The 27,707-nt window shown below is 37.2% G+C and overlaps 1 long non-coding RNA gene across 1 annotated transcript; it reads left to right on the top strand.

Annotated features, from left to right (window-relative positions):
* The first annotated feature begins 19,422 nt into the window (after positions 1 to 19,422).
* LOC107832068 (uncharacterized) lies at positions 19,423 to 20,378 on the top strand. Its single transcript, XR_001658493.2, has 2 exons — positions 19,423 to 19,554; positions 20,112 to 20,378. It is a non-coding gene; the product is annotated as an uncharacterized LOC107832068 (long non-coding RNA).
* The last annotated feature ends 7,329 nt before the right edge of the window (positions 20,379 to 27,707 follow it).

Raw genomic sequence — 27,707 nt, 5'->3', positions numbered from 1 at the left:
TGCTGCCCAGATTTCCTTCTTCGCGAACGCGGAAGTACCCTCGCGTTCGTGAAGCACAACTGCCTCTGCCCAGAAATCCCTTTTACGTGAACGTGATCTACCACTCGCGAACGCGAACCTTTACTGAACCTTCTCTTCGCGAATACGATCTCACCCTCGCGAACGCGTAGACCAAATGAATGGGGTCTTAAAGGCCATAATTGGTTCGTTAACCCCCCAAAACTCACCCGAGACTCTCGGGACATCAACCATACACACCAACATGTCCCATAACATCATACAAACTTAGTCGAACTTTAGAATTACTCATAACAATATCAAAACACCAAATTATCCCCGGATTCAAGCCTAAGAACTTCTAAACTTCCGAATTCCACCAACGATGCCGAAACCTACCAAACAACGTCTGAATGGCCTCATATTTTGCACACAGGTCAGAGATGACACCACAAACCTACTCCAACTTCCAGAAATCCAATCTGATCCCGATATCAAAATTTCCACTGTCGGCCAAAATTGCTAAAATTCTAACTTTTGTCAATACAAGCTTAATTCTACCACGGCCTCCAAATCATATTCCGAACATGCTTCCAAGTCCAAAATCACCTAACGGAGCTAATGGTATCATAAAAATTCAAATTCGGGGTCGTTTACACATAAGTCAACGTCTGGTTGTCTTTTTCAACTTAAGCTTCTACTTTAGAGACTAAGTGTCTCAATTCACTCCAAAACCACTCCGGGCCTGAACCAACTAATCCGATATATCATAATATAGCTAAAAAGCACAAAAGGAAGAAGAAATGGGGAAAACGGGGCTATAACTCTCGAAACGACCGGTCGGGTCGTTACACGGGAGGAGCATGAGCAGCACCTTCGGATCGTTCTTCAGACTCTAAGAGACAACTAGTTATATGCTAAGTTCTCAAAATGCAAGTTTTGGTTGAGTTTAGTTACTTTCTTGGGTCACGTTTATCAGCAGATGGTATTCAGGTGGATCCTAAGAAGATTGAGGCAGTCCAAAACTGGCCTAGACCCACATCAGCTATAGAGAGCCGTAGTTTCTTGGGATTGGCAGGTTATTACCGTCGATTTATGGAGGGGTTCTTATCTGTAGCAGCCCCGTTTACCAGGTTGACCCAGAAAGGTACCCCGTTTAGATGGTCAGACGAGTGTAAGGCGAGCTTCCAGAAGCTCAATACAGCTTTGACTACGGCATCGATATTGGTGTTACCCTCAGGTTCAGGATCCAGTATATTGTGATGCATCCCGTATTGGTCTGGGTGCGGTATTGATGCAGGGTGGCAAGGTTATTGCATATGCTTCGCGGCAGCTGAAAGTTCACGAGAAGAATTACCCTGTTCATAATTTAGAGCTGGCAGCCATTATGCATGCGCTGAAGATTTGGAGGCACTATATTTATGGTGTGTCATGTGAGGTATTCACGGATCGTCAGAGCTTGCAGTATTTGTTCAAGTAGAAGGAGCTCAATTTGAGGTAGAGTAGGTGGTTAGAGCTATTGAAAGATTACGACATCACCATTTTGTACCATTTTGAGTAGAAAGTCAGCTAGTATGGGTAGCCTTGCATATATTCCAATTGGTGAGAGACCTCTTGCATTGGATGTTCAGGCCTTGACCAATCAGTTCATAAGGTTGGATATTTCTAAGCCCAGCTGTGTTCTAGCTTGTACAGTTGCTCAGTCTATTTTGTTTGAGCGCATCAGAGATCGGCAGTATGACGATCCTCATTTGCTTATCCTTAGAGACACAGTGCAGCACGATGGTGCCAAACAGGTTAATGTTGTAGATGATGGAGTTTTGAGGATGTAGAGTCGTATTTGTGTGCCTAATGTAGATGGACTTCGTGAGTTGATTCTTGAGGAAGCCCATAGTTCTCGATATTTTGTTCATCTGAGCGCCGCCAAGATGTATCAGGACTTGCGGCAGCATTATTGGTGGAGGCAAATGAAGAAGAACATAGTTGCATATATAGCTCGGTGTCTAAATTGCCAGTAGGTAAAGTGTGAGCACTAGAGGCCTGGTGGTTTGCTTCAAAAGATAGATATTCCTGAGTGGAAGTGGGAGTGTATCACTATGGATTTTGTTGTTGGACTCCCACGGACTCAGAGGAGGTTCGATGCAGTTTGGGTCATTGTGGACAGGCTGACCAAGTCAGCGCACTTCATTCCTGTGGCAGTTACCTATTCTTCGGAGCGGTTGGCAGAGATTTACATTCGTGAGATCGTCCGTCTTCACGGTATGCCCGTGTCTATCATTTCTGATCGAGGTACGCAGTTCACCTCGCACTTCTAGAGGGCATTACAGGGTGAGTTGGGCACGCGGGTTGAGCTGAGCATAGCGCTTCATCCTCAGACGGACGGACAGTCCGAGCGCACTATTCAGATCTTAGAGGATATGCTTCGCGCATGTGTCATAGACTTCGGAGGATCGTGGGAAGTTCTTGCCCCTTGCAGAGTTCGCCTATAATAACAGCTACCAGTCGAGCATTCAGATGGCTCCCAATGAGGCATTATATGGTAGGCGGTGCCGGTCTCCAGTTGGGTGGTTCGAGCCGGGAGAGGCTCGGTTGTTGGGCACAGACTTAGTACAGGATGCCTTGGATAAGGTCAAGATTATTCTGGACTGACTTCGCACAGCTCAGTCTAGGTAGAAGAGTTATGCCGACCGCAGAGTTCGTGATGTTGCATTCATGGTCGGGGAGAGAGTGTTGCTTCGGGTATCACCTATGAAGGGTATGATGAGGTTCGAAAAGAAGGGAAAGTTGAGCCCTAGGTATATCGGACCTTTTGAGATTTTGGAGAGAGCGGAAGAGGTGGCTTACAGGCTTGCGTTGCCACCAGAGTTATCATCAGTTCATTCGGTGTTCCATGTATCCATTCTTCGAAAGTATCACGGCGATCCGTCCCATGTGTTAGATTTCAGCTCTGTCCAGCTGGACAAGGATTTGACTTACGAGGAGGAGCCGGTGGCTATTCTAGCCACGCAAGTTCGCCAGTTGAGATCAAAGAGTTACCCTTCAGTTCGAGTGTAGTGGAGGGCTCAGCCTGTTGAGGAAGCTACTTGGGAGTCCGAGTCTGATATGCGAAGTAGATATCCCCACCTTTTCATCAACTCAGGTACTTTTCTATGTCCGTTCGAGGACGAACGGTTATTTTAGAGGTGGATATTATGATGACCCAAAAGGGTAATCTTATGTTTTAGAACTCGATTCTGCACGCTTAAGCCTTAAAATGTCATTTTTACTCTCCTCAATTTACGTGCGCAGTCCGAGTATTGGTCCGGAAGGCCTATATGTTAAAAATAAATAAAATAAGAATTTTTGCCTAAAAACTTCAGTTGAGTTGACTTCGGTAAATATTTTTGGTAAACGGGCCCGGAACCGTATTTTAACGATCTCGGTGGGTCCTTTTCGAAATATGGGACCTGGGCGTATGCCCGCAATCGAATTCGGAGGTCCCTAGTTCGAGTTATGAATTTTTGATGAAAATTAAAAGTCTGAAAATTTAATTGTCTTTAAGAATTGATTGATGTTTGGCTTTGTTAGTACCTGGTCCGTATTTTGGTTTCGTAGCCCGGTACAGGTTTATTATAATATTTAAGACTTGTCTGTAAAATTTGATGAGAAACGGAGTTGGTTTGACGTGATTCGGACGTCCAGTTGAGAAAATAAAAATTTTAAAGTGTTCTTGAGAATTCCATTTAGTTTGGTGCTAAATTAGTCGTTCTAGGTGTTATTGTGGCGATTTGATCGCTCGAGCGAGGGTGAGTTTCGGATAGGCTACGGAGTGAGATTTGGCTTGGAAAACACTGCTGGTGCATCTGATATTATTGCAGGCCTCTAATCTCGCATTTGCGAGATCAGGCATTGCAATTGTGACCTCTGAGAGGTTTGCATTTGCGAACTTCTCATAGCAAATGTGAAGAGAAGCTGGGCTAACAGTTTTCACATTTGCGAGTTTTCTTTCGCATTTGCGAAGGGAGTCAGGGAAGGGCACTGATCGCAAATGCGATCATTTAGTCGCATTTGCGAAGATTCAAGGTCGCATTTGCGAACTTAACTTGGCATTTGCGAAGGCAACAGAAGTGTGAAGGGCTTCGCATTTACGATGACTCCTTTGCATTTGCGAGCTTCGCACTTGCGAATCTCAGGTCGCAAATGCGACATCTGCAGCTGATCAAAATGACTTTTGGACTGGAATTTTCATTCATTTCCCAAATTTTCAAGACCTAAAACACAAGAGGCGATTTTCCAAAGATCATTTCTTCCCCAAATCATAGGTAAGTGATTCTAAACTGGTTTCTTTCAATCTTTCACTACATTTGACAAGATTTCAACCTAAAATCTAAGGTTTTCATAGTAGAATTAGGGGTTTTGGGTAGAAACTAGGGATTTCAGAAATTTAGGGATTTAGACCTCAAATTGAGGTCGGATTCCAAAACTAAATATATATCCGGGCTCAGGGATAATTGGGTAAATAGATTTTGGTCTGAACCTCGGGTTTTGACCAAGCAGGCCCGGAGTCATTTTTTAACTTTTTGGAGGAAAATTTGGAAAATCTAAATTTATGTAATGTAATTGATTCCTTTAGCAATATTTGATGTTACTGAGTCATTTTTGAATAGATTCGAGTGGTTTGGAGATGGATTCTAGAAGAAAAGCTGTGATTGAGTATTAAGTGGCCTTCGGAGCGAGGTAAGTGTCGTGGTTAACCCTGACTTGAGGAAATTAGGAACCTCAGATTATTTGCTACGTGAAATTCATGTGAGCGGCGTATATGTGAGGTGACGAGTACTTATGCGCCGCCAATTTACCTATTTTCCCTATTTCGCCCGTTTTTCTTATATTGTCTCTTTCCCATGCCTAATTGCTACAGGTTTAGTCCAGTGTTGTTAAATTAATCGTTCTTATCATGTTTACGGATCTTCTGGTGATAATTGAGTATTTATTTCGAAGTTGAGATTGATATTGTGGAATCAAATGTTGAAGTAAGGCTTGTACTTATTATTCTATCTCCATGTTATTATTTATTCATTGTATTATGGTAAGGGAGAGTGTTAATGCATGAAGGGTGATGCCATGCCATATTGTGAGAGTTAATGTACGAAGGGTGATGTCGTGCTATATTGTAAGTGTAAAAGCACGAAGAGTGATGATGTGCCACATTGTGAGTGTAAAAGCACGAAGGGTGATGTCTTGCCATATTATGAGTGTTAATACACGAAGGGTGATGTCGTGCCATGATAGGAGAGTTAATGCACAAAGGGTGATGTTGTGCCGTTTCTATTGATTTTATGATGAGATTGAGAGTATAAGCACGAAGGGTGATGCCGTGCATTTTTCCTTTACTGTATTCGTTGTTCCTTTGGATTCATAGTATATTGGTTGTTCCAGTTATCATTCTGCCATAGTTCTTTATTTCGTATTTTCCCCCAGCATGTTTCCCCCTCCCGATAATTCTTGTCTAGCTCTTCATTATTGTTATTTGTATATATACTGTTAAATTGTACAGGTTGATTTGTAGGTGCCTTGTCTTAGCCTCGTCACTACTTCATCGAGGTTAGGCTCGACACTTACCAGTACATGGGGTCGGTTGTACTGATACTTCACTCTGCACTTTCTGTGTAAATTTTGGTACCAGCTCGGGTTGATCGAGATTTTTGCTATTGGAACGTTATCCGAAGACTCAAGGTAGATCTGTCGGTGTTCACAAACCTTGAAGTCCCCGCCTATTTCTTTTCTATTTTACTGTTTCTTTCATCCAAATAGTTGTATTTCTTTCAGACTATTACTTGTAGTGAATTCTAGAATGCTCGTGAATTGTGACTCCAGATCCGGGTGGTAGTAGTTAATAAAAATTTTGATATTATTTTGCACTCACTCTATTTCATCTTAGCTAATTTTCTGTTAATCACTGAATGGAATAAGGATCGGTTTAATGATTCTCTAACGTTGTCTTGCCTAGCAAGTGAAATGTTAGGCGCCATCACGGTCCCGACAGTAGAAATTCCTGGTCGTGACACATAAATTTGTAATTTCCATTAAAATAATTTCATAAAATTTTAAATAATATAATTTATAAGCAATTATTATAGATTAGCTAATATTTCAAATAAAAGTGAAATCATTACAGTATAATACATGTTAGTGCAGATCACGCTCATTGGTGCATTAAGATCACGCTCATTCTCGATTATCATGTTGTGCAGTATAATACATGTAGTCATCATATCATGTAGCACTTCTTTTTGCCAAAAAACGTAACGGTCCTGCAACAATTACAAAACGTTGTTGCAAAACTCTGAATGCACGTTCAACATCTTTTCGACATGATTCTTGTTTCATCGCAAAATATTTCTTCTTTACCGAACGTGGCTCACGAATAGTTTGCACAAGGGTTGACCATTTTGGATATATACCGTTAGCTAAATAATAACTCATATTATATTCTTGTCCTTGAATAACATAATGGGCGGGAGGAGCAGTACCTGCAACAAGATCGGAAAACAAATATGATGACTCTAAAACATTAATATCATTATTGGTGCAGGGCATACCAAAATATACATGTCATATCCAAATATCATAATCAGGCACAACTTCAAGAATAATTGTTGGGGATCCACTATGACGTACATATTGTCCAGCCCATGCTGTTGGACAATTTTTCGATTTCCAATGCATGCAGTCTAGACTGCCTAGCATTCCTGGAAAGCCACGCTATTTACCGATGTGCAGAAGCCTTGCAACATCGTTAGATGTTGGTGATCTTAAATACTGCTCACCAAAAACCTCCACTAGTGAGTTGTCTATTGAATAATGTGTAGAGGTATTTATTTAGTAAAGATAAGATAGAGATAAAGATGAAATCCAACGGACGGTTGAGATTAGGACGAAATCCACTCGACGACTTAGATCAAAATAAATCTTATCCTATTGGGGTCTATTAATTTGTAGTGTCTACATTTATCTCTATATATATTTATGATGTTAGCATATCCTTCCATAACCATAAGTGCCTTTTATTTTTCTTTAATCATATAATTCACTTTTTCTCTAATCACTTGAAAAATAAATGTCCATTCGATCTGTAGGATACTCTATAGATGAAGATATTCTATTATGCCAAATGTATTTAGATATTTCTCAAGAGTGGGTTGCTCTAGTGGCAAGCACCCTTCACTTCCAACTAAGAGGTTGTGAGTTCGAGTCACCCCAAGAGCAAGGTGGGGAGTTCTTGGAGGGATGGAGCCGAGGGTCTATCGGAAACAGCCTCTCTACCCCAGGGTAGGGGTAAGGTCTGCATACATACTACCCTCCCCAGACCCCACTAGTGAGATTATACTGGGTTGTTGTTGTTGTTTTTGTTGTATTTAGATATTTCTCAAATCCAATAACGGGCGTCTATCAATCTAGAGATCAATTTTGGTCTCGAGTTGTAGATGCATACAATAATGCAAAGGTATCTAATTGGGAGATTCGCAACAAAAAATCACTACAACAACGATTTACAAATATTGAGAATGCAGTAAGAAAATTAAATAGATGTGTACGCCAAGTAGAAATATTGTGTCCCAGTGGTGCTTCAAAGCAAGACATTGTGAGTATTTATTTTGTAGTTACTTATACTTTATTTGTATATATTTACTTATTGATTTCCTTATCTTTTTTTAAACATTACAGCTTACACAAGCAAAAATTTTATTTATGCAAGATCCAGACTTCAAAAAAGAATTTAAATTTGATCATGTATAGGCTCTGATGAAGGATTTTGAGAAGTTTAACGATGGCAATGTTGAAAGAAAAAATCAAGAAAGCAAAACGATGCTAATATATCATCGGACTCTGAGGCTCGTGCCCCTGATTCACCCTGTATATCATCTCCTAACTTAATTATCATTTTCAGTAAATTTAAATGAGGATGTTGCAGGTGATTCCACACCATCATAACGACCAAGTGGGGTGAAGAAAGCAAAAATGAAGAAAAAAATCAACGATGGTTATATAAAGATAGTCGAATCACAAAATAATCGAATTGTTGAGGTGGTGAATAGTGCAACTGAGAGACAAAAAGAAACAAATGACATTGAAAGAGAAAAAATAAGACAAAGAATTAAAATATGATCGTAAAATTATGTCCATGGAAGTAGATTCTGTTTTGGATCCAGTTCGTCGTGAATATTTGCGGCAAGAACAACAACAAATAATGTATAAAAGAAGTCAACAACCACAACAGTCACAACCACAACAATCATCTGCCCCATTTACTCAATACTATAATAATTTTGGTGTACCTGAAAACGACATGTCTCACTACTAAATTATTATGTTATTTAACGTAGTTTCAATTTTAATGTATTTTAATTTAATGTATTTTCAATTTTAATGTATTTTCAATTTTAATGTATTTTAATTTTGATGTATTTTTAATTTTAGTGTATTTCAATTTTAGTAACATCAAATATTTTATATTTGCACCTTTTATTTTTTGCGATGGCTATATCTTTTTCATATAATTATAACTCATAATAAAATTAACTACCAATTTTACATAAAAAAAAAAAAAATAGATGCACGATAATTAATTTTTCAAAATTATACGTCAAAGTTAAGATGAAAAATTAATTAGGTAAATATATTATATAAATATAAGTAAGTATATATAAAAAGATAAATTAAAAGATTAAATAATAAAAATAATAATATTTTAATAGTGAATAATAAATGAGGAGATGAATAGTGTGTCCCCAAATTTGGGGAGACACTATTCACTCCCCATTTTGGGGACAAAAATGGGGGAGAGTTGGAGTGAAATTTTTTCATTTTTGTCCCCAAAAATTTCCCATTTTGGGACAAGATTGAAGTTGCTCTGATGATAAGTATTTTGCCTTTTGGTCCAACATACCTCATGGAATGTTCCTTGAGCTACGCCATCGAACCCAAAAGTACATATACAATATAAACTTATACTCTATCTTATATAGCTAGCGCTTTACTTTTCTAAAATTTTTCTTCAAGAACTTATCTAAAGTATCATATGCACCATTTTAATTTTTCCTAGAGCTTGCCAACATAGAAGTGTGTTAGTCTTTTTTTTTTATCCGCCCTACGTTAGGGCGTCACATTATGACATATTTTCAAAAAACAAAAATACTCTTAAACTCTGACAGATTTGTGACAACATTTTTCAAAGTGATCTATCTGTTCCTAGTTATGACTTATTTCTTAACGACAAATCAGCAAATAATCACACCAACCCACTATGAGGATTTGGATTCGGGAACCCGTGAAAACTCGAAACTCAGACAACTACCAATTACCAAATACCATCAGAAGAAGTCCATCGGTAAAACATTAACGTAACAAATGTTTATTGTTTTACTTAAGAAGTCTACTTATATCACATATAAGATAACTTTTTCAATGTTAATTTTGATTTTTTTTTACCATTTCCAGCCTATGTTCTGCGAAAAAAATTAAAGGAATTTTCCGAAATAATATGAAGTACCAACTTGCTTGCAGAGTTGAAAAAGGACAAAACTAGTATATGGACAAAGGCAGTTTCTCTAATATGTAATATGTAATAGCTTGTTTGGCCAAGTTTTTAAAATCAGTTTATTTTGAAATGTATTTTTCTCAAAAGTATTTTTAAAAAAAATAATTTGGTTAGAAACAATTTGTGTTTGACTAATTAATCTAAAGAGTACTTTTTAGCAGCTATTAGTATTTGACTAAGTTTTTAAAAAGTATTTTTAAGTGTATTTTTCTTATAAATATTTTTCAAAAAACTATTTTTGAAAAGAAGCTACCGTTTTTTGCTTCACGAAAACTACTTCTGCTTTTATTCAAAAATATTTTTTTTTCAAAAGTTTGACCAAACATTTTATCTATAAAAGAAAAGAACTTTTTTTTTTATCTTGCCAAAGAGCATAAATAAGAACTTTAATTTTTAAACATATTTTACTGTGAAACCTATGGACATCACATGATTCAGACTTCAGAGAGACTAGTTGATGTTGACTGATGTGGCTAGAATTGAATCTATGCTAAAATTAAATGGTTAATATTATTTTATATTTCTAATAGCTAGTAGGTCCAAAATGTACAACTAATGATAGATTTGTTATAAGAAAAATCAAATTATGGTGTATGTCTACTCTTCCTTCATGATCTTCTCAAATGCTTAATGACATATTTCTATGCTTAATGACATATTCAATGACATATTTTTCTTCACTTTTCATGCCTATATAAAGGCCTTGTAATAGATAGGAAAATACACACAATTGAAGAAGAAAATCTCTTCCTCCTCTCTATCTCCATTTCTTGTTCATGTTTTACTAAATTGCTTTTATTTCATAACAACATGTCTTGGTCATGTTTTACTAAGTTGCTTTTATTTTATAATACGTTATCAGCATGAATTGCTCATTTCATAATCTTTTATGTCAAGACTATGTAAGTTATAAGCAGGCAATGAGATCAAGTACAATGAAAAATATCTCGGATGATAATACAAAGATAAGTTTTACATCCATCTAAACCCATTCATATTTTCATATCTTTGCATTAACTTTATGTGCAGTGTTTAGTAAAAATATTCTTTTCAATTGTATCCAGTGAAATAAAGAACTGGAAAGGTATGTCTTTATTTGCTACATCTCTTATAGGACAAAGATAATATTCTAACGTATATATATGTTCTGACCTTTTACATACTATGATAGATAATTATTAAGGTAATTTAGTAATAATATTTTTACCATCACATGATGTATTTCATTGAAAGCAAAATTATCAAATATGTAGGCGATTTTACAGTACCTTGCAAATTTGGCATTCAAATATACAATCAATATAAACTCAATATAGTTATAATTTATAATAGTCACAGTTATGCATTAAGCCTTAAATATTTTTGCTGGAAACATAAGGCTCATTCCTCCGTATTGGATTTTTTTGGTGAAGTTCTTATAGTCTTTAAAATATAAGTGGTTATAGGTTATCTGCACCTTTCCCCTAATTAATTTATTAAAATGTAAAAGTGATTGTATCATTTGAAAACAAAATGGCATATATCCTAACTAGCATTTTTGTTGCAGAGAAATTGTTTCAAAATTGAAATAGTTATATATGTCTTCTTGAAAGTTAATTTACTTATACCTATAATTATGAAGTAATAATATTTTAACGGCTCGAGTGCGAGTCCTAGTGAATTTTGGCCCATTATGCCAAAGTTTGAGGGTAAGACAATGGGTTCAAGTCCCAACGTACTATGTTGATGAAACGATGTTGGATTCAAGTTTCAACGCATTATGGCCTAGCATGCCTTTATATGGGTAAGGCATTGGGTTTGAGTCCTAATGCACCATATTGATAATAATAATAATAACTAAAGAAAAAATAATGTAATTTTCATGAAAAAGCATGAAGCTTGTCCCACTTGATTTGCTCCATTCTTGAAGTGAATGTGATAGCAGTGCATGATAAGTCTAAATAAAGACAAGTGGTTGACCAATGAATGTGGGCGTGCGAAAGGCCAAAATAATAATAGTTATCACTATGGTAATTATAAAAAGGGAGAAATTCTTTGAAGAGAATGTGACTTGTAATAAATATTGAGATTGCATACTCATTTTTGAAAGTGAATGTGAAAATATATATATGATAAAGATTATGCATAATAATGTACTTGTGCATAGTTGGATAAATACTACAACTCACCTCTAAGGGAGGTTTGAGACAAAGAAAGATAATGAATATTATTGTGTAGTTACATAAATATATCATTGGTCGCATGCATATGATACGCCAAAATATATTTTGTCATGCCTTATGAAAGTTATTAAAAGCAAAATTAAAGCAAAAAAAATTATTTTGCTTGTGATGATTTTGAACATTACAATTATTATGATATGATTCTCTTTGTGAAGGAGATATTCATTATATGGATGGTGTGACAAAAGATCTTGTAGTACAAAAACAGTTAAGAGTTCTGAAAGAACTAATTTGTTACTACCCGAATGAATGAAATTGTTCATAACATTAATATTGTAGTAAGTCTCAAAAGAAATATTTTGATTTACAAATATATTAGCCAAAGTGGTTGGCATATTGAGACTATAAATGAAAAGAAAATTGAATATCTTTATATTACTATAATTATACCGGATAAATATGAAAGGTTACCTGACTTTTCTTTTATTTGTACTACACAAGTATAAGCATGATGATGCAATCACAAGCCACAAGTAAACTAGAGGTTTACTGAAATAAATATTAGTTGGCATGACCGGTTGACCATCTCGGTTCAATTATGATGCGAAAAAATTAATTGAGAATTACATTGGCATATATTGAAGAAATATAAGATTCTTCAAGAATTCTCTTGTGCTGCTTATTCTCATGATATACCAGTTAAGGTTAGGGATTGAATCCTTTGATTTCTGGAACGAATAAAAGGTGATAAATATATGGGCCCAGTCACCTTCCATGTGGACCGTTTACTATTATATGATTTTCATAGATGCATCTATTTTATGGTCACATGTGCATTTGTTATCAACTTGTAGTTTGGCTTTTGCAAGATTGATTGCTCAAATTATTAGAGCACAGTTCCAGAATATAAATTATGATGATTTATCTTGATAATACTAGTTTAAATCCAAGTTGGTTTAGTAGAAATTGTATGCCTCCAATTATATCTAAACCATTGGTTATGAGAACAAAATTGCCAAAATAAAATTTGGTATTTGATGTATTATTTAATATACAATAGCACTTGTAAGCATCTAGCCAAGTTATGATAAGTTCTCCCTATTACAATCGGTTCAGGGTCAGGAACCAAATAATTTTCATATAGAAATATGAATGTGCTATATGATTTAATTGTTCCACCACAGTGCACAAAGATAGATCCCCAAATAAGGCTAGGGATAGTGTTGGTGATCCCAACAATAGGGGAAAAAATGGGCAGCTGAAAAAGTAATGCATGTAATAAATTATTATGAGTACATCGAGATCCTCGTACGAGAAAATGTGAACTTGAAGTTCAAGTGATAATTCATTTACAAACTATTACCGGGCGTATTTGCTGACCCAAAGTTAAATGTCATATTCAGCTGCTAATGCTCCAAATAAAATAAAGTCCATAATGAATAGAGTCCATGGCATGCATAAAGCATAATAGACTAATCGGTTCCAAAAATAAAATTCCTTGAAGAAGGAGAGGAGCAAATGTTCAAGATGGTCATAATAAGGAGGCAAGTGCTCTAGAAGAGCACCACGACATAACACTTCATAAGATCTCATGGGAGAGGCTCAGGTACCTGAAAATAATAAGATAAAGAGATCTCAATAAGTTATGTCTTTATTGGGTAATAGTAGAACCGATATAAAATGACCGTCGACGATATTGTTAATATAATGTAGCGCTCAATATTATTAATATTGACGAGGATCTTGAGCTCAAATCTGTCATGAAATTTGGACAGATAAATAATTGGCCAAATGAAAAATACGCAATGAAAATTGATTTCACATGAAAAATATAAAGTTGGACGGATAGTCCCAACACCTGACAGTATAAAACCAGTTGAGGTATAAATGTGTTCTTGTGCGAAAAAAAAGAAGAAGGTCAAGTCGATAGACATAAAGACGACTTGTGTCACAAGAAAATTTGCAAATATCCTGGCATTGATTATATAGAGACATGTTCTCCTGTGGTGGATGTCGCCATTTCAGGTTTTAATCTGGCAATACAAGAAAAACGTGATATGCGTATAATGGAAATCATTGAAGGATTTAAATTGTTCTGAAGCATATTAAGGTTTTCAAGTAATTTATTAAATAAAGCTTCAAAAATCCTTATACGGATTGAAACAATTAGGGCACATGTGGTATAATCGCCTGAGTGAGTACCTGTTGAAAGAAGGGTACAAGAATGATTCAATTTGTCCTTGTGTCTTTATAAAAAGATCTGGATCTAAATTTATTATAATCACCGTGTATGTTGATGATTTAAATATCATTGGAACTCCTAGGGAGCTTCCTAAAGCAGTAGAGCTTCCTAAAGTAGTAGACTATCTAAAGAAAGAATTTATAATGAAATCTTGGAAAGACAAAATTTTGCTTGGTCTACAAATTGAGTATATGAAAGATGGAATTTTTGTCTATCAATCAACATACACTAAAATAATTTTAAAGCGATTTTATATGGATAAAGCCCATCCATTCCGACCTCATGAAAATAATGAAGAGTTTCTTGGTCCCGACGTATCATATCTTAGTGCAATTAGTGCACTAATGTATCTTTCTAACATTACAAGATCTGACATAACTTTTTCAGTTAATGTCTTAACAAGATATAGCTCTGCTCCTACAAGGAGACATTGGAATGGAATCAAACACATATTGCGGTATCTAAAGGGACTATCGGTATGGGATTATTTTATGGAAATGATTACAGTCCCGATCTTATTGGTTATGCCGATGCTGGGTATTTATATGACCCACAAAAGGTTCGATCTCAAACAGGCTATGTGTTTACATATGGAGGCACTGCCATATCTTGGAGATCGACTAAGCAATCAATCGTGACTACTTCATCTAATCATGATGAGATAATTGCTATTCATGAAGCAAGTCGAGAATGTGTATGGTTGAGGTCTATAATACACCTTATTCGAGACAAATATGGTTTGAAGTGTGACAAACCACCCACAATTTTGTATGAAGACAATGCAATATGCATATCCCAGTTGAAGGGAGGATTCATAAAATGGGATAGGACAAAACACATTTTACCAAAGTTATTTTTTACACATGATCTTCAAAAGAATGGTGATATCAATGTGCAATAGATCCATTCAGGTGATAATATGGCTGATTTGTTCACCAAATCTCTACCGACGTCAACCTTCAAGAAACTAGTGTACAAGATTGGGATGCGAAGGCTCAAGGATGTGAATTGATGCTCTCATCAGGGGGAGTTAATACGCGTTGTACTCTTTTTTTTCTTACAAGGTTTTGTCTCACTAGGTTTTCCTTGCAAGGTTTTTAACGAGGCAACCAAAAGGCGTATTTCTTAATATGTGTACTCTTTTTCCCTCACTAGGATTTTTTTTTCCCATAGGTTTTTTTTTCTAATAAGGTTTTAACGAGGTACATTATCTATGGACATCCAAGGGGGAGTGTTATAAGAAAAATTAAATTATGGTGGATGTCTACTCTTCCTCCATGATCTTCTCAAATGCTTAATGACATATTCAATGACATATTTCTATGCTTAATGACATATTCAATGACATATTTTTCTTTACTTTTCATGCCTATATAAAGGCCTTGTAATAGATAGAAAAATACACACAATTGAAGAAGAAAATCTCTTCCTTCTCTCTATCTCCATTTCTTGTTCATGTTTTACTAAATTGCTTTTATTTCATAACAACATGTCTTGTTCATGTTTTACTAAGTTGCTTTTATTTTATAACAAGATTTTCTTTTAAAAAAAATAGACAACAGAAATGGAAAAACCTTTAATTTGTTGGGTTAGGGCTATTGTGGAACTATTTATCTTTTCCTTTACCTAATCTGGAGTGGAACAACTAATATATATGTCATAGTTGTAATTGTGATTTTGTTAAAAACTAATTTCTTATAACAATTTTCTATGGAAAAAGAAAACTTCCCTTTTAGTACAAATTATCATTAATATGTCGTAAATCCACAATATGTCACCCCTATTTACGTATAGACAATAACCATGCACAAATAAATGGTTTACCTTCAATCTCCCCAAAAGGATGTTGTAATTTGGCACTTTTCTTCAATATTTGTTCCTCCGCGCGCTTCATTCATGAAAGAAGTAGAAAACGGTTAAATATAATAATAATAATTTAATTTATGTAAAATGTTCCATTTTAAGCTATTGTTAGGCTTTGTCTCTATTCTAAAAAGTTGCCCTTGGGAAATTACCCTTTTCGGAAGACGTTAGACTCTGATATAATATTTTCTCATATAATTTTTAATTACTCACAAAATATTAGACTGCTGTCTAGCATATACAAAAACTTACAAAATTTTAGACAATGGTATGACATATTTGTATACGGTAGAAATTGAGCTCGCCTAAGACAGAGTAGGTCAAGTTCGGAACATGGCAATAAAGGAATGAAGATCGACCCCAAATCCCACCGGGCTAGAACCCGGGGTTGGAGCGCCTGCCTTCGAGAGTATCGGGGCTGCGATCCGGGAATCGATCCTAGCCCCGAATGAGTTCGAAGAAATATTGTTAGCATAACAGAAGACCGAAATATCCGTGACCGGTCAAATATTACATCGGGAATCTCAGCACATATCAATGAGGAACTGATAATCGGCAAATCAAAAGATTTTTTACCTTTTATAGAATTGTACCTAAAGTAGAACTCCTCTACTATATAAAAGGGATTTGATAATTCATTTAACACATTGTAACACGCATTCCAAAGCAACACATTATTATTATTCTCTTTAAGCTCTTATTCTTCTAAGTCTTGATACCGATCGAAGTGCATTTGGCTCGAGGGTGGCTAACTTTCCAACGCTGAAATTGTCCAATTCGTGTGGTTTGTATTTACTTTATCGTTATTTATTTTAATTGCACTCTAATTTATCATTTTGTGTCAAGTTAATCCATATATCCTTAAAACCATTTACAAATTTAATTGTTATCTTATTTTGAGGGTAAACAGTTTGGCGCCTACCATGGGGCTAAGGATAATAGTGGTTATTTGATACAAATCTCCATAACACACACTACTTTACACTTGTTCTTTGAAGTATCTATACTTTCAGGTTAGAGCTCAAAACGTCAAACTCTCAGTCAGCACCACTACCCGTTGACAATGAGTCCAGCCATTACCGCGAAAATAACAACATAGTGCCCAGTGACGAGGTACCACTCATTAATCCCATCAGAATTCCGGTCGAAGACCCGATTGACGCTAACTCTTATATGGCTATCAACACAAATCTGCCTAATGACCCCGAGAATACCGTTTGTGGTGGAGCCCGATCAACAGCTCAAAATACATAAAACATTGGAGGAGACGGGATCAATTTACGGATGATCTTCAAAATGTTACAGGCTCAATAGGCGGCGATAGCTCAGTTACAGAATCGAAGCCGTGCACCCAACAGAATTGAACCCGATCCGTCCCGGTAAGTCGCCCGTAGGGATGAACCGGTCGTAGAGAGGTCGAATGAAAACGAATCGGCGACTAATCCCGAGATCATAAATATGCTCGAGGAACTGATAAAACAGGTAGAATCAGGGGAGAAGAAAATCGAAGCTAATGACAAAAAGGTAGAAAACTACAATTCCAGGGTCGACCAAATCTCGGGCGCACCGTCGATATTGAAAGGCCTGGATTCCAAGAAGTTCGTGCAAAAACCTTTTCCTCCGAGCGCGGCTCCAAAACCCGATTTCTAAGAAGTTCCGCATGCCCGAGATCCCGAAGTACAACGGAACGACCTGTTACACCCCATATTTTTGTACGTGAAAGTACGCCATAAGTAAATTGATGAAAGCTCGTAAATGAAATGTTACATTCTGCATTTTCGTACGTTAAGGTTTCGTCGTAAGTTAATCGACGTAAGTTCGGGAAGGAGATTATTTTGGGATTATAAGTACTACGCTTTTTCAAGCAAGTGATAAGTAAATTCGTGAAGGTGAGTTTCGTCGAAGTTTAACATTTTGGGATAAAATACAGCCTAAACTATAATACCCAATTTTTATGGATTTGTGCCATGCAAGGTACCACGTGACCATGATAGTGAGGTATATAAGGTATGTTAAAAGTGATTAATATTTTAAGTAATTTGAGATAATTCTTAATTATATAAATAATTGGATAATTATGAATTTTTAATGAAAGATTAACTAAGTAATTAAGATAATTAAGTAATTAAGTTTTGGATAAGCTTAATAAAAAAAACCCTACCAAAATATGGAAGCCCAATGAGTCTTGATTAAAGTGACTCTTCACATTTCAAGGTGGCAAAGTTAGTGAGTTTAGTAGCTTAGTCATCCCAAAGGAGTGGGGCCCACAAATCATGATCTTAAGGGATGGTTTGGTAGGAGGTATTAGAAAAAATAATGCAAGTATTAGCTATATGCATTACTAATACCTTGTTTGGTATATTTTTTCAACCTGTGTATAACTAATACAAACATCATACTTGGTATTATCCTATGTATAAGTAATACATACAAAACTATGGCATTAGTAATACCAAGGCTACTAATACATGCATTAGGTTGGTTAAAGACAAAATTATCCTTAAAGTCCCTTAAAGCTTGAGAATATAGAGGGCATTTTTGTAAACAATTATTTTTCTTAAAAATTATGCAATGCATTATAATTTTAATACACCACACCAAATAGTAGATAAGAAATAATATCTGCATAACTAATGCTTGCATTACTAACCCATACATTACTAATCCATGCATTACTAATACACTTTATTCCGCACTATTCTTATACACCCTGACAAATGACCCCTAAAAGCTTTACAAAGAGATATGAATCCTACAATATGAAATGAGTTAGAGTGGTGGGATTCTCAAATATGATTTCGTACGAATCCTTTACAAAGTGAGATAGATTGGCAACGTGATTTTGCTTCTTTAATACATGTTGCAAGGCTTCTTTAATACATTATCTCCAAGTAACGAGCCTTCAGCAAAAGAATTTATTCGGAGTTATACTACGAGGCTTCTTAGAAAATAACAACCAGATTTTGTGATTCTAAAGGAGTATAGTGTAATCTTTCTCAAGAATGTCATACGAATTTTCCCTACTTTAATCCATCGTTACGTGTTTTATCACAAAAAGACGTATGGTAGAGGTGTTGACATCCAATTTTGTCCGTCCTTTCTTCCAATTAATTTTCTTGAGTTTCTAATTTATTAATACATCAAATACTTTATTTTCCAATGCTATTTTACATTTACTATATATTATTATTGTTGTTATTATTATTATTATTATTATTATTATTATTATTATTATTATTATTATTATTATTATTATTATTATTATTATTATTACTACTGCTACTGGAATTACTATTGTTATCAATTTTATTATTAACATCCTTTCCTTAGTATTTCTACTACTACTGTATTTTTAATATAATTATTAATATCTACTTAATATATTATAATATGACTAAAAGAAGTTAATTAGAAATCCAAAGGAAATTGATTTGAAGAAAGAACAGGGCCATAAATTCGGCCAAGACAAGGCCGATTGTTTCGTCGCCAATTATTTGCTCTCAAGCCCAAAACCCAAGCCCTTTAGCAACTTGTCTTAGCAGCCCAAATGACTTAATTAGATTACAAAACCCTAGTCTCTAAACAATTGCTGACACCCCATCTTCCCTCTTTCCACTTTCATGCTAAATCTCAGTCCCTTTCAACTTTCGACAGAAGAAGTACACGAAATGTTTGCACAAACTCATCTTGCTGCAATATTAGTCGATAGAAAGGTATTTAAAATAACATGTCAAAACTCTAATACTTAGAATCAGTTTTAGGCCACTCATGGAATCCATGAGTTATCCTTTGTATGCTAGTACATGAATTGGTTTGAACTTTTGGAAATGACATGTGTGTTTTCGTATGGACTTTAGCAGATTTAACCTTAAAGATTTTCACTTGACTAACTAATGTTAAAATAATTCTCTATAAGGTAGTGTCTTTCTCCGTTGCTCTCGTTTTGTCACTTAGAAAACATGTTTGTAGGATTTTAGCAAAAGGCCTTCATTTGTTAAAAAGAGAATGTTCTTTGTTTATTTTTCTGTCATATCTAGAAAGATTGTTTTGGGGGAGAGGTTAGAAAGAAAATACTTGTGCTGGAATTTAGGAAGTTTGTTAAAAGTTTGAAAGTATGGGAGCTTGCAGCAATCGTCATATGTTAGATTAGCTTATTATATGAGCGATTAGTTTATCTTGGTTTTGCTCCTATATTCTGTTGAGAATCAAATTTTCTTTTCTAATTCCTTTTCTCTTTCTCTTGTTTTGCATGATCGACGGAATGCCAAAGAGTCCCAATGAGGGTCTCAATGCGACTCGACATCGCCGTTGGAATTAGAACTCGCATCTCCGCTTCATCCATTTTGCTCGCTTCCTGAAACGCAACTGGACTGAGAAATCAAGGATGTTTCCCTCCATGTCTTGTTGATTAGCCTTGCCTTATACCTTACGTGTTTTGACTACTAACCTATTATTTGTATTTGTTTATTTGCCGTGTGTGTGGGGATTTAAGTTAAGTGTACTTATGATATTTAATTCTTGGGTTGCTTAGAGATCATTAATTTCCAGAACAAAAAGATATTTAAGATATCATTTAGAGGGCTTAGAACCAAACCTACCTTTTGAAATTAGTCTATTTCTTCTACTGTACTTTTGATTTCTTAAAGTTTCTAACACAAATAGGTATTTCTATCAGCTACCAATATGAAGTCAAATGAGTTTCTAATTCACCTTCTTTTGATTCTTTCTTTCCCATTTAGAACGAAATGCAATTTCAAATAAACTATGCAAGTCCAAATCTGTTTTATTTAACGTACAAATACAAATTTCTTCATCAAGACTTTTAATGGGAATTTGATTCTCCTTTTAAATAGAAAAAATGTTTCTACATTTATACTTAATTAATTAATTTAGTCCGGTCGGTTAATTATTTAATATGGATCTTAAAGGGTGCTTTAAAAACCTTCCCTTTAGATTAATTGAACCCTTACCTAAAATCTTTAGGTGAAGTAGACCATTAACAGAGTTATACTTTAAATTATTACAATCAATTTAGGTGTCCTAATTCGTCTTAAAAATAATTAGGTGGCGACTCTTTAACTTTAACCAAATTCGGAATTGCTTATATGTTGTATCTTATTTTAACCATTTTAAAATGGGGTATAATAAGAGGGATTGTCAAGAGAATCGACTCAGGTATGTTAAGGTTATCCCTTCTTTCTTTTTGGCAGGATCCATACGATACAAACGAAACGAGTAAATACACAATTTTTCATAAATGACTATTCATAGAAGTACTAGGGGTGTCTATATTCTTGATTCCCTATGTGAATTATTATTATATCTTCTGTTCATGGGTCTCAGAAAAATACGTATTTGATAAAGTTTATCCGAAAGGCATATTGATTTTATGACATTCCGAGAAATCTTATTAACGTATTTCTTATGCATTTCATGCATTTATACATGTATATTGACTCATGACCATATGGTGTTATACACGCATATATTATGTGTATATGGGATATGAGAAAAGGTTACGGCGTTATATATATACTACCATCTGATCAACTGGTATACATTAATGATTTGCCCACAATGGTCGTGATGATATGATGGGATGCCCTCAAAGGCTTGATGATGTTATGAACGCATATACCTATGCATGGTATGACATTTATACGCATATGCATGACATTATAAATATGAAATGATTCACAAAACTATTCAAACTTACATGTTGAGTCATTTACTCCATGTTTTTCTCATGTCTATTATTTACTGATATTCATTCCTTACATACTCGGTACATTATTTGTACCGACGTCCCTTTTGACTGGGAACGCTGCGTTTTATGCCCGTAGGTTTCGATAGACAGGTCAAGAGTCCTCCAAGTAGGCTATCAGCTCAGCAGAAGATGTTGGTGCGCTCCATTTGCTCCGGAGTTGCTTATTTGGTTAGTATGATTTGGACGTGTATTGTTTAGTATGGTGGGGCCATGTCCCGACCTTTATGGTATTTATCTACTCTTAGATGCTTGTAGACATATGTCATGTACGTAAAAGATTGTATGGCCTTGTCGGCCTATGTTCAGTGTACGAGTGATCATTTTGATCGAATCTGTCTTGTTGAAAAAGTTCCAGAGACCCTGTCAAAATGAGCTATGATATAGTATCACAACTTACCTCTTAATGATAAGGAAATTGTAAAAAGTCTGACCTTTTCAAAGTAAAATAGAAGGATAATGAGATGCTCAGAGAGTTCGTGTCCCGGTTTCAAATAGAACGGATGGACCTTTCACCGGTCACTGATGATTGGGACATTCATGCTTTGACCCAAGGACTCAACATGCAGAGCTCGTAGGCTTCACAACAGTTGAAACAAAACTTGGTGGAATATCCAGCTGTCACTTGAGTTGATGTCCATAACCGGTATCAATCAAAAATCAGGGTCGAAGATGATCAACTTGGGGCCCCTTCCGGGCCCATGTATCCCGTCAGAACCATCGAGTCAAGAGAGACATCGATCGTGAACCCAGATCAAATAGGGATCGGTATCAGTTGTACAATGGAGACCGAAAAAATAGTGGGTCCGGGTGGAACTCTATAAGAATGAAAGGAGAAGTGATCGAGGTCAGAGCAACCGGGGACTCGTGAGCAAAAATAGCTTCGACAGGCCCGTCAGGCCTAAAGAAGCATCGAGATTATCGGAGTACAACTTCAACGTCGATACCGCCGCTATTGTATCTGCCATCAGACACATCAAAGATACCAAATGGCCTAGACCTTTACAGTCCGATCCGTCCCAAAGGGATCCCGACCTAATGTGCAAATATCATGGCACTTATGGCCACAAAAAGGAAGACTGTAGACAATTAAGAGAAGAGGTGGACCGGCTGTTCAACAACGGGCATCTCCGAGAGTTTCTGAGTGATCGGGCCAAGAACCATTTCAAGAATAAGGATTCTCATAAGCAGACCGAGCAGGAAGAGCCTTAGCATGTCATTAACATGATCATCGGTGGAGTCGACATTTCTTACGGTCCGATACTGAAATGCACCAAAGTATCCATCACAAGGGAAAAACGGACTCTGGATTATGTACCAGGAGGAACCTTGTCTTTCAACGACGAATACGCTGAGGGGATAATGCAGCCCCACAACGACGCACTAGTAATATCGGTACTCATAAATAAATCTCAAATTAAGAGTGTGTTAATTGATCCAGGTAGCTCAGCCAACATCATCAGATCAAGGGTCATAGAACAACTTGGCCTATAATATCATATCGTACCTGTGGTTGGAGTCGTGAATGGGTTCAACATGGCATGCGAGACCACCAAAGGGGGGAAATAACATTACCTATGAACATCACCGGAACCGTGCAGGAAGCCAAGTTCTATGTAATCGAAGGGGATATGATATACAATGCTTTATTTGGGAGGCCATGGATTCACAATATGAGAGTAGTACCCTTGACACTGCACCAGGTACTGATATTCCCAACACCCGGAGGAGTCCAAACAGTTTATAGGGAACAACCGGCCACCAATGAGATGTTCTCGGTCGATGAGGTGATCCCGGCATCCACATTCTCGACATCGGAGGATCCAAATCGGATGGTCAAAGATGGGTCCAAATAGCAATCACCAATACCAACCTCGATGGAATTGGAGGAACAAAGAGTAGATGAGGACGATGACTACGGAGTCCCCAGATCTTTCATAGCCCCTGATGATTCCGACGCTACAAAATAAACGGTCAAGAAAATGGAACAAGTCGTGCTAACCAACCATTTGCCCGATCGAAAGGTATACCTGGGTACGGGGTTAAGCCCAAGCTTAGGAAAAAACTCATTCAATTTCTTATAGCTAACAAAGATTGTTTCTCTTGGTCCCAACATGATATGACAGTTCCAACCGGTCAAGTAGAAGAGGAGGCCCCAGTCCGAGGTCAAACATGCTTTCATCAAGGACGAGATATCTAAACTCCTTAAAATAGGGTCCATTCGGGAGGTTAAATACCCGGGAATAAATTAAGAGTGTGTCTAGAGTATAAAGACCTAAATAAAGCATGTCCCAAGGAATCCTTCCCTTTGCCCAACATCGATCGCATGATCGATGCCACAACCGGCCACGAGATCCTCAGTTTTCTCTATGCCTACTCCGGGTATAACCAAATACGAATGAACCCGAGTGATCAGGAAAAAACCTCATTCATCACTAAATATGGCACATACTGCTATAACGTGATGCCATTCCGATTAAAAAATGCCGATGCCACTTACCAACGCCTAGTAAACAAGATGCTTGAGGAAAAAATAAGAAAATCAATGGAAGTTTACATTGACGATATGTTGGTTAAGTACTTGCGCATAGAGGACCATTTAAAACATTTGCACGATACCTTCAGCATATTGAAGAAATACAATATGAAGCTGAAATCGGAGAAATGTGCGTTTGGAGTTGGATGACGTAAATTTCTCGGATTCATGATATCCAACCGGGGAATCGAGATCAATACCAAAAAGATCAAACCATCAAAGATATCACGATTGTGGACAATGTGAAGGTTGTGAAATGATTAACCGGATGCATAGTCGCTCTGGGGCGATTCATCTCGATGTCCTCCGATAATAGCCACTGATTCTTCTCATTATTGAAGAAGAATAATAACTTCTCGTGGACCCCGGAGTGCCAATGGGCCTTGTAGGAACTCAAGCGGTATCTATCGAGTCCCCCGCTGTTTCACATGCCAAAGATAGACGAACAACTATACCTGTACTTGGATGTATCGGAGATAGCAGTAAGTGGAGTCCTGGTTCGGGAAGAGCAACGTACGCAATTTCTAATTTGCTAAACTAGGTACCCTCCCCTAGAAAAATTTGTGCTCGCTTTGCTAAGCGCCTCTAGGAAGCTGAAACCATATTTTCAATGTCATCCTATATGTGTTATGACTACTTACCCATTGCGAAATATAATGCATAAACCCTAGCTCTCGGGACGATTGGCCAAATGGGCTGTGGAGCCCCCCCTCACTCCCCCCTTTTCAATAAATAAGCCCCACGGGGCCCTCTTGATAACGAAGGAAATGAAATAATCTCAATGTCAGCGGGTACAATATTGAATATCGACCCCCGATCGCCATTAAATCTCAAATATTTTCGGACTTCATGGCTGGCTTTATGCCGACCCTAATACCCGAGATTGAAAGAGAGTTGTTGGTGAATTGGGGAAGTCCTCAGGGATCTAGACCCTCTTTACGGATGATGCCTTGAAAGCAAAAGGGTCCGGACATGGCATCGTATTGAAGCCACCAACCGACAATATAGTTAGACAATCTATTAGGACTGTGAAATTGACTAACAATGAGGCCGAATATGCGGCCATGGTTGCAGGTCTCGAATTAGCCAAAAGCTTGGGGTCGGAGGTGATCGAAGCTAAATGCGACTCCCTCCTCATGGTGAACCAAGTTAATGGGATGTTCGAGGTCAGAGAAGAACAAATGCATAGGTACATGGATAAGTTACAGGTAACATTACATCAGTTTAAGGAGTAGACTTTGCAACACGTACCTCGGGATCAAAACTGTGAGGCTGATGCCCTTGCTAACTTAGGATCATTGGTCAAAGATGACGAGTTCAACGTGGGGCAGCCATACAACTCATGAGATCAGTAGTGGAAGAAGGCCATGCCGAGATTAACTCAACGAGCGTAACTTGGGACTGGAGAAACAAATATATAGAATATCTGAAGGCCGAAAAACTGCTTTCGGATCCAAAGGAATCGAGGGCCCTGCGTACAAAGGCAACCCAGTTTAGTTTGTCCGAAGATGTAACCCTATTCAGAAGAACATTCGATGGCCCACTCGCGATATGTCTAGGACTAGGTGATACCGAGTACGTTCTGAGGGAAATACACGAAGGCACTTGTGGAAATCATTCGGGCGCCGAATCATTGGTTCGAAAAATAATCAGAGTTGGCTACTACTGTATCGATATGGAAAAGAACGCGAATCAGTTCGTACGAAAATGTGATAAATGTCAAAGACATGCTCCAATGATTCACCAACTGGGGGAGCTGCTGCATTCAATTTTGTCGCCATGACCATTCATGAAATGGGGAATGAACATCGTCAGCCCCCTTCCATGGGCACCAGGTAAGGCTTAATTTATATTATTTATGACTGACTATTTTTCTAAGTGGGTGGAAGCCCAGGCATATAAGAAGGTCAGAGAAAAAGAAGTCATAGACTTCATTTGGGATCACATTATATGTCGATTCAGAATGCCAACCGTGATCGTGTGCGACAACGGGAAGCAGTTTATCTGCAGCAAAGTGAGCAAGTTTCTCGAAGACCATAAGATCAAAAGGATCTTATCAACACCCTGCCACCCTAGTGGGAACGGACAAGCAGAATTAACCAACAAAATCATACTCCAAAACCTCAAAAAGAGGTTAACTGACGCCAAAGGAAAATGGAAGGAAATCCTACCCGAAGTCCTATGGGCATACCATACGACCTCGAAGTCCAGTACCGGGGCCACCCCGTTCTCGCTGGTTTACGGCGCTAAAGCTCTAATACCGGTTGAAGTCGGAGAACCACGTCTCAGGTTCCGATATGCACCCAAAAATGCAAACTGAGGAGGCCATGAATACAAGCTTGGAGCTATTAGATGAGAGGCACGAAGTCACCCTTGTTCGGTTGGCCGCACAAAAGCAGCGGATCGAGAAGTATTACAATCGAAGAGCTAACCTTCGACATTTTAATGTCGTGGACTTGGTGTTAAGGAAGGTCACGCTAAGTACCCGGAACCCGAACGAAGGGAAGTAGAGATCGAATTGGGAGGGTCTTTATCAAATTATCGAGATCACCGGTAAAGAATCGTACAAACTCAGAACAATGAACGGTGAGCAACTACCGAACAACTGGAACGACATAATTCATTCCTCGACCCCATTCACGTGAAGCGATATTACTGCTAAGGTACGACCCCATTCATTCATTTTACTTATTTGCATTTTGAACTAACACTTACAGGCGACCGTCAAAGAATGACACAATATTTAGGCCTGAAAGCATATGTAGCACTCTTTTTCCCTTGAATCGATTTTGTCCCAAATATATTTTCCGGCAAGGTTTTTAACGATGCAATAGTAAATCGTGATAACTTAGAACTGAAGTCTGGTTGTGAACCATTATAAAAGTCACAACAATAGTATTCGAGGCCTCTCTATGATCGGTCCCGAATACTGGGGGGGCATCACCCTTAGATAACGACTTTAGCAAGGAAAGAAACTTTTTGATAAAATGGTCTCGGCTTGGATGATAGGATTTACTGTAAGGGCCAAACGGTCGAATGAACCGTGCCCATATAGACTGCTCGAGCCCTAATATAAAGATTGTACGTATGTGTAATCGTATATATTATTCACAGAAACAAAAGGAAGTCTCTACATTGCAGATAAATATCTTGTCCCTTAAACATTTTCTTTTCTTTCTGAATTTTCTACATTCGATCCCCTAAAGGTATCGAGCCCAAGGGCCGCCTTTATCCGGGTTCAAACGATCGCTCCCACTCGAGGACTTACGTCCAGAAACAAACTCGTATGGCCCGGACTATTAGAGCCCGGGGGCACAAGACCTATTAGGCAGCGCCCGAGCTAAAAGGCTATGATCATCCCCATTCGAGGACTATTATCTTATTCAAGTCCGGATAATTTGAGGTGCCAAGACCACAGGGCAACACCCGAACTAAAAGGCTACGACCATATTAAAACGGCTCGGAGACGGTCGAGACCCGTAACAAAAAAGAAAGCCTTGACAAATTTCTAAACCGGTTATAAAGGTTACCCTCGGCAAACTATAATCTAAAAAATTATAAGTACT

This window comes from Nicotiana tabacum, chromosome 24 (genome assembly GCF_000715075.1).
Source record: "Nicotiana tabacum cultivar K326 chromosome 24, ASM71507v2, whole genome shotgun sequence".
In the NCBI taxonomy this organism is placed as follows: Eukaryota; Viridiplantae; Streptophyta; class Magnoliopsida; order Solanales; family Solanaceae; genus Nicotiana; species Nicotiana tabacum.
Note: the sequence above shows the minus strand (reverse complement) of the source record. Positions and strands in the feature narration are given on the sequence as shown.